Below are 9,274 nucleotides of genomic sequence, written 5' to 3'. Positions count from 1 at the left end.
TATTATTATTATTACATCTTCTTGGTTTTTAAGCTATTTTAAAAATTTGTTATTATTATTATTAACATAATTATTTTTTAAATGATCTCAAAAGTGAAAATTTTTAAATATTTTTAAGTTTTTTTTAAATTTTTTTTAAATGATAATTATTTTGAAAAAGTTTATTATTATTATTATTGTTGTTGTTGAACAACTTATTTATAGTTTAACAACATTAATTGCATTCAAGTACAAATAAAAAATATATGCATCATTTTTTTAACATTATATATTTCTACCCATGTTGGACAAGTACTCTAAAATGTCTAGGTGTGTTTACATAAAGAGCATAAATTATGCCTAGTGGGATCAGGGTTTCTATCTATATGCATATGTCTATGTTTAATCACAGGTTGCCAAAACTATGAACTTGGTAGTAGATGAAAACAATTAGCATAGGTCTACCTATAAGAGCCTACAAAATACCAATAAGGGCATACCACGCATAGGTTAATATTTGCATTTGCAGCATTACAGACCTACAAAACATGTATGCATGGGAATCGGCAAGCAACCATAAATCCACATGTGCATGTGCAACGAATTCCATCGACAATTACTTCATAGTCAATTGTCTCCTCATTAACACATTCCGTAACTTGAAATTCATTGTAATTATTAAAGTGCCGCACACTTAAATATCTACCTTTCTCAATACCATCATTAAGCCTTGATTCTGGCTTTATTGTCAAGGTCCGATCCATAGCAAGACCATGCTCACGATTTTTAAAAAATTACATTGCAATATGGTGGAAAGTGGATGATACAAGAGCTTTTACTGATAAACCACGAGCACCTTTAAGAATTAAGTTAAAACTTTTTGATAAGTTGGTGTTGTGGTGTCCGCATCGTCTACCACCATCATGTGCCATTATCCACATTTGCCTTGACCCAATTGATAATGTGAAATCAGAGAACATGAGAAATCTTTTTGTCAATATGTTGATCAACTCTTCAAATTTTAGTGCTGGAAACAACTGTGGATGCCCTCCAAAAGAGATCTACACCAAATTTGCTTTTGCAATGTTGTAAAAAAATATCAGTAAGATGTCAAAAAATTTGGATAAACATGACCATATTTTGGAGGAAAAGCATCACAAATAACGTTGATGTTGCCTCTAAATCTGTCTGAGATGATGCATATAGGATGAGTAGGATCTAATGTTTTGTAAAAAAATTTTAAAACCATAACTAACTTTCTCTATTCTCACCTTCAATTATGACAAACACATAAGGAAATATGCGGTCTTTAGCGTCTTCTCATGTAGCCATTAATAGAGTTCCTTTGTATTTTCCATACAAAAATGTCCCATCCACTGAGATAACAAGACAAAAAGAATTGAAGCTAGTGATAGATGGCCCAAAAGCCCAAAATACTCTCTAAAATGCTCCCACCCATGTCCTCACTTTGAATCAATGTCAACAATAGTACCTGGGTTGGAAATGATTAAAGCATTAAAATACATTTGTAATTTAGCATAAGATTTCTCCCAAGCTTCGAATATACGTTTGAGAGGCTTATTTTTTCCTTTCCAAGCTTTTGCATAACTGACATCAACATGGTACATGTCTTTCACCATTGCTTGCACTTGTGCTATGCTCAGGCTTTGAGCGGCTCTTAATGTTGGTAGTACTAATTCACATATTAGTTTTCCTGTGCAGTGTCGATTGTTAGACTGGATTCTTTCATTGGTGCAACTATGCTTCCTCGGACATCTTTTCACAACCCAGAGGGATGTTTTGAATAAACCCAAAGCATGAAGGCTCCAAGTACAGTCTAAATTAGTACATTTGACAGTGAGAATGGATTTATTGCTCTTCACCTGAATAAATGTAACTACCTTTTTTATGGACCATCGGCTCAACATGTCCATTAATTAGGCTTTTGAGTTAAACATACGACCAACCCAATTGTCAAAGCTTAATGACTCTTCATCTCCGACCAATATATATATGTGTGTGTGTGTGTGTGTGTGTGTGTGTGTGTGTGGGTTTGCATCATCTATCTGTGTTACTTTATACCAATCATCTATTGGTGTTATGCCAGGAATAGGATCAAATTGTGAGTAGTCAGCTGAGGTTGCATTTGCCCCTTGCTCCATATTTGAGTTAGTGTGTTCATGGCATCTTCTGCTATTACACCTTCTTGCACATCAAAGGGGATATTTGTATCATCATCGCTACTTTCATCTTCATCATCACTGTCATCATCCCTTTGATCATAGTCATCATCATTGTCATCACTATGATCATCATCAGTGTCATTTCTAGGGTCTTCAAGCTCAGCCTCATCGCCGTAATCAACATCATTTCAAATGCACCGTTATCTTCATTGCACCTCCTTTGCTTAAAGCTAGCAGAATTTCCGACATCATTATTTATTAATGGAGCACCTTCAAAGCTTGATGATGGAAATGTTAGGGGAAACAATCTATGAGATGGATGTGATGTGGAGGGAAAAAAAACCACAAAAAATGTGTTATAATTAAGGCATCACAACATAACATATATAAATTCTTACTAAGTAATAAGTTTAGAAGTTTACAAAGTGTCCACAGTGTATGTAGCGGTTGGAATTGCACATGGTCCTCCTTCATTCACGTATAATATTAGAGTACACAACCTCATCATTAATAAGGTTGCTCTATCACTATCAATATCAATAATAATACTAGTACACCGATTTACATGTCATTTACACTTTATGTTCATATAGTTATCACCTAAGTTGAAGTTAATACTAGCAGCAACTGTTTCATGCTACTCATTTAAAGTGTTATTGGCATGAAGCCCAATTATTGTTTTATAACCCCCTAAATATGAAGGTTTTTCATTTGTTTCTTGTGAATATCCACCCCAATAAACAATCGTTGTTATATCAATAGTACTCATCCTGGAAACAAGTAGATTGATGGGTTAGGGGGGGAAATTAAATTAGAATATGGCAAGTATTATAAACAATATATGATATGCATATCTAGTAAATTTTTAACCTTTTTAATGCTAAGTTTTAGGACTATTGTGATGGATATTAGCAAACCTATGGTGGTTATGCAAAAGAGAAAGAGAGGGTGTAAGAGTTGATGAGGATGGATGAGGAAGGAAAGAGATTTATACATGGAGTTTTGCCTAGGGAGAATAACTGGTGTGCTATCGAATGGAATTCCCTCTATAGGAAGAATAATAGGGCGTAAGATATGAAATCATGCACACACCAACTCTATAGGGTGAATCGAATTCCCTCTACATTTGAAACATATATGGTGTGCCCTCAACGCGTGTCATTTCTTGTCATATGATGCATGCACACACCAACTCTATAGGGCAAATCGGATTCCCCCTACTTTTGAAACATACATGGTGTGCCATCAATACATGTCATTTCTAATCATAGGAGCATGCACACGCCTACTCTATAAAGCGAATTGGATTTCCCCTACATTTGAAACATATATGGTGTGCCATCAAAGCATGTCATTTCTTGTCATAGGATGCATGCACTCACCTTCTCTATAGGATGAATCGGATTCTCCCTACATCTGAAATATACTTCTAGTTTGTCATTAATGCATATCATTTCTTCTCATGGCATACACACACCTACTCTATATGGCGAATCGGATCCCCCTACATCTGAAATATACCTGGTGTGCTATTAATGCATGTCATTTATTGTCATGGGAGTATACACACACCTACTCTATAAGGCGAATCGGATTCCCCTACATCTGAAACATATTTTGTGTGCCATCAACACGTGTCATTTCTTGGCATAGGATGCATGAACACACATACTCTATAGGACAAATCGGATCCCCCATACATCTAAAACATACCTAGTATGCAATGCATGTCGTTTCTTGTCATAGGAGCATGCACACACCTGCTCTTTAGGGCCAAGCGGGTTCCTCTGCATCTGAAACATAGTTGGTGTGGCATCAATGCATGTCATTTGTTGTCATGGAAGTATGCACACTCCTATTCTATAGATATAATCAGATTCTTTCTACATTTGAAACAAACCTGGTATACCATGCATGCTAGTTTTAATTAAAATCTAAAATTAAAATAAAACATGTACAAAATAAATTTATAGCTTTGAAATCTACAATGAACAAATCTATTCTCTATCCAATATTAATAAATAAATAAATAATCATATATCATATATTCATATATATATATATATATATCTATTAAAGTAGAAGACAAAAGTACGACGTGTCAAGCTCTCATAAAAAGTTTATTTTTCCAAAAATTAAATAAAATATAAAATAATTATCTTACTAATTTAATTTAAAAATACAAAATGAAATGCCACTTTTGACTATTATTGGTCCTTCAGGAAGTCTAGTCATCGATATATAAGGAATCAGTATTGATAGATTGTGTAAATGAAGACATAGATTACTTTTTCATGATAATAGAACTTATCTCTCTTATTTAATTAATATTTTTAAAATAGTTTGTAAAATTTAAAATATGAAATATGTTAATTTATACCATGATAAATTAAAGTCTATTATTTGTTAAATTACAATATTATTTATCAGATATTATATATAAATTATAAAATTAATAATAATAAATATCCAATCTTATCTAAATTTAAATATTAGAATTTAGAGATTATGTTCAACTTTATTAATAATTTTAAAATATAGATTAATTCATCTAAGAAAAATTAAAGTTTTTTATTTATCAAATTATAAAATTTACAATGATAAATATTCTACTTTATCTAATTTTTAATATTATTGTTTATATATAAGAAGCCTAAGTTCTCATTAGTCAACCATTCATTTAGTTTAATGTTTTTTTAATTATTATTTCATTTATTATTGTTGTTAATTGTATGATAGTTTTGATTGATTAGGTTCTAAGTCCAATAGAATTGTGGAATTGTTATCGCTTCAAAAAGTGTTGTGGGTTTGTGACTGCTTGCAGCTATTGTTGAAGATGATGGTTCAATTTGAGTAGATGTCACTTCAACTATTCAGATATCAAGCAATAATATAAAAAAGATAGATTAAGAAAGTTTTTTTTTAAGTAATTCATATATTGTGACTTTATTTGTGTTAATTTTCTGTCATTTTATCTATCGATTATCATTTGATTTCAATGAAAATAATATAATTTATTGATTTCATCTACTATGAATATTAATACTACAATCATATTATTTCATTAGTTATATCATTAATCGTTTTAATGTGTAAATTGATTTTGGGTTGTTTTTTTTGTTTTATTAATTTGCTTTATTTTTTCAATGGATAGCACAAGTTTGTTTATATTTAATTTTTCATTGGAAACAAGAATCAATCCCAACTAATTCTATAAATTAATTTCAATTGTCAACTAAAAGTGTACTCAAATCTGGATTATGGAAGAAAATTAAGTTGCAGGTATATCAAATTGTAAAATTAATAATAATAATAATAAATACCCTATTTTAATTTTATTTAAATTTTAGAGATTTTATCTATATGGGTTAATTCATCTTATAATAAATTTAAGCCTTTTATTTATTTCCAGCTCACGTTTTCATTAATTAGTCAATTTCTTATATTAATATTTTTCAAATAACTTTTCAAAGTATAAATTTCGTGTAATTCATCTAATGATAAATTAAAGTTGTTTATTTGTCAAATTATAAAATTAATAATGATAAATATTATATTTTTATCTTATTTTTAATATTATAGTCTATGGATAGGAAGCAAGTCATTAATCAATTAATTATTTAATATATTATTTATATTTATTAATTGTGTGGTAATTTGATTGATTGGATTTAAAGTCCGATGGGATTGGTAATACTTCAGAAATTTTGAGTGCTTGCAGCTATTGATAAAATTACTATTGTTGAAGATAGTGTTTCAATTAGAGTAGAAGGCACTTCAATTACTCAGATTTCAAGCAATAAAATAAAAATAATGAAGTAAAGAAAAATGTATCGGCAATTTATTATTTTATTGTTTTAATAATTCATATAGGACAACTTTATTTGTGTTAATTTTATTATCATTAGATTCAAGATTATCATTTAAATTAAATGAAGATAATATAATTTATTTATATTATTTGCTATGAATATATTATGACTCATCATTAATATGGATATAAAACATTTCATTAAGTATATCATTAATCGTTTTAATGTAAATAGATTGTCAGTTTATTTTATTAATTTTCTTTCTTATTTGAGGGGTAGCACAAGTTTGTTTATATTTAATTTTCCATTGTGAAACAATAACCAATCCTTACCAATTCTATAAATTAATTTCAATATAATATTTGTTAATGATGATTTCATTTGTTATGTTTATTAATTGTGATATAGTTTTGATTGATTACGTTAAAGGTCCAATGGTATTGGCAATGTTTCAAAATCTGAGTGATTGTAACTATTGGTAAAACTGCTATTGTTGAAGATAATATTTCAGTTAGAGTAGATGACACTCCAATTACTCAGACTTCAACCAAGATAAAAATAAATAAAGTAAGAAAAAGCATATACCTAATTTATTATTATTATTATTATTATTATTATTATTATTATTATTATTATTATTATTATTATTATTATCATCTTTTATAATTCATATAGGGCATCTTTGTTTGTGTTCATTTTGTCAATTTAGCTCCATTAGATTGAAGATTATAATTTAAATTACAATAAAATAATATAATTTATTTATATTATTGCTATTAATATTAATATTACAACTCATCATTAATATTATTAATCGTTTTATTGTAAATAAATTGTTGGTTTATTTTATTAATTTGCATTATTATTCGATGGGGTAGCACAAGTTTGTTTATATTTATTTTTTCATTGGGAAACAATAACTGATCACTACCAATTCTATAAATTAATTTCATTATAATATTTGTTAATGACTATTTCATTTGTTATGTTTATTAATTGTGATATGGTTTTGAGGCTAACAATTACCAATATATATAAATATATAAATATACAAATATAATTCAAAAACAATTATTGATAGTTTCAAAAATTGAGGAAACTTTGATATAAAGATATCGTTGAAATATAACCTTTAGATAATTGTAAATTATTAAAGGGGTATTACAACAACAACATGAAAAAATTTGTAATTTAGTTATAAATTAATTACAAATTATTAGAGAGGTTGCATTGCTAAATCACAAAGGTATTTATAATTTAGTCCTACATTAAGTATGATTTATTGAAAATGGTAAATTATAAATAATATGTAGTGCAAGTCCATAGAATTTTATCATGGTATTGTTTACTAATCTACGAAGGATAAATTTTTTTTATCACTTTAATTTTATTTGACTCAAAAGTATCTTTAGCTTTGATGAAAAGCAATATTGTTTGATTATATTATTTATTATGAATAATATCTAATCAGTAGTCACTCACTTTGATTAGAGAATCAAAAAATAATGAAGTTATTAGCAATGCATCCACTATATATATATATATATATATATATTATTAATTATATCATTTATATATGTCTTTTGATTAAAAGTATTTTTTATATAGAATTTTTTAATTCCTAGTTCCATTAGGAATTTTTTATTCTATTTCGAATTAAAGTAAAAAGGATAAGTAAAAAAAATAGTAATAATAAACTAGATCCTCTTACTTCAAATAAGAGTAGGAGAAAAGAAAGGAATAAGTAAAAAAAAAGTATTATCATATTCCAATTAGGAGTAGGGGAATAAGTAAAAAATAAAATAAAATAAATATGATTAAGGAATATATATATATATTAAAGAGAGAGAGAGAATATATATATTTATTTAAAGATATATTAATTAAAAAAACTAGGGTTTGAAATTCAAAATTTAAAATTAAATAAAAATTAAATAAAAATTTTTTTGAGTTGGAATTAAAAAAAAAAATCTCCCAACATACGGAGAGTTGGCGATATTGTGGAACAAAAAAAAGTGAAAAGAAGATGGGAGAAAAGAAAAGAAAGAGTTTTAAAAAAAAAGAAGAAGAAGAGGACGAAGAGAAGAAAGGAAGAAGAGGTCTTGGGTTCTTTTCGGGGAAGGAGACAGAAAATTTGGAGAAGAAAGATCTCCGGAAGATCATCATAGTTTGGCAACAAAACATAAGATCCCTCCACCAGTGTTCAACAAGGTACACCACCCATTTCCCATGCAAAAAATACACAATAAAAAATATATATAGCAAGAGAAAGCCTTTATGCATGTATGATAAGCATATGCTTATTGAATTCATTCATGGCATGGTCTACACAAGTCCCGCATCTTCATAATGTTGTCTTTTGAAATTAAATGAATACCATGCATATATGCTGCCTATGATACTTCTCTTATGCTATGCATTTATGTGCTACTTATGATATTTCTTCTAAGACTAATTGCACACCATAGCATGCACGTATGCTCCTCATGGTGTTTCCTTTAAACTAAATGTATTCATCATGCACGTTGCATAGCCTATACCATGCACGTATGCAAGCATGTTTTTTCCTATGTGTTCTCTCTCTCTCTCTCTCTCTCTCTCTCTCTCTCTCTCTCTCTCTGTGTGTGTCTGTGTGTGTCTGTGTGTGTGTGTGTGTGTGTCCTTCTTTGGGAAATGGTTTCTCTGGCGGCTGGAACTTTGAGACCTCACCGAAGACCGCTATAGCCTCTCAAATCTCTGACAAATTATTTGCCTATGGAGAAGACGTTGATCTAGTTTTTGAAGCTATTGATGGCGACGTAGGAAAGGAGAACCACCCGGCATTCCTTAGCCGGTTGGATGCATCGCTAGCGAAGTTCGGGTTTGTGCAGAGGAGAAGAGATAAGATCCGATTGGAGAGGAAAAGAACTAAGAGGATGCTTGGAGATTGGGATTTGTTTCTTAAGGAGAGGATGAGAGATTTGGTGATGAGAGGAGAGAAAAACAAAGGAGATTGGAATTGGAGCTTCCGCATCTCAGTGGGATCGGTAATCGGAGGACATCTTTTGGGGTAATCATTTCCTGTTAGGTACTTGTAAGAAATGTAGGAAGAAAAGAGGAACTAGGATGCTGGCAGTGCATTGTATGTAGGCAATTGAATTTGAGGATAAAGATAATTAACAAGTTACATGAGCTCTGTTTATCTGGAGAATCAGGGAAGATAAACTAGATGCAACCTTCCTTTTACCTCCATTGTTTTATTACTTTTCTTTCTATCATAATAGTATAGGAGATTTCCTCAAAATTACATTCCAGGCATTT

Source organism: Dioscorea cayenensis, chromosome 7 (assembly GCF_009730915.1).
Source record: "Dioscorea cayenensis subsp. rotundata cultivar TDr96_F1 chromosome 7, TDr96_F1_v2_PseudoChromosome.rev07_lg8_w22 25.fasta, whole genome shotgun sequence".
NCBI lineage: Eukaryota > Viridiplantae > Streptophyta > Magnoliopsida > Dioscoreales > Dioscoreaceae > Dioscorea > Dioscorea cayenensis.
Note: the sequence above shows the minus strand (reverse complement) of the source record.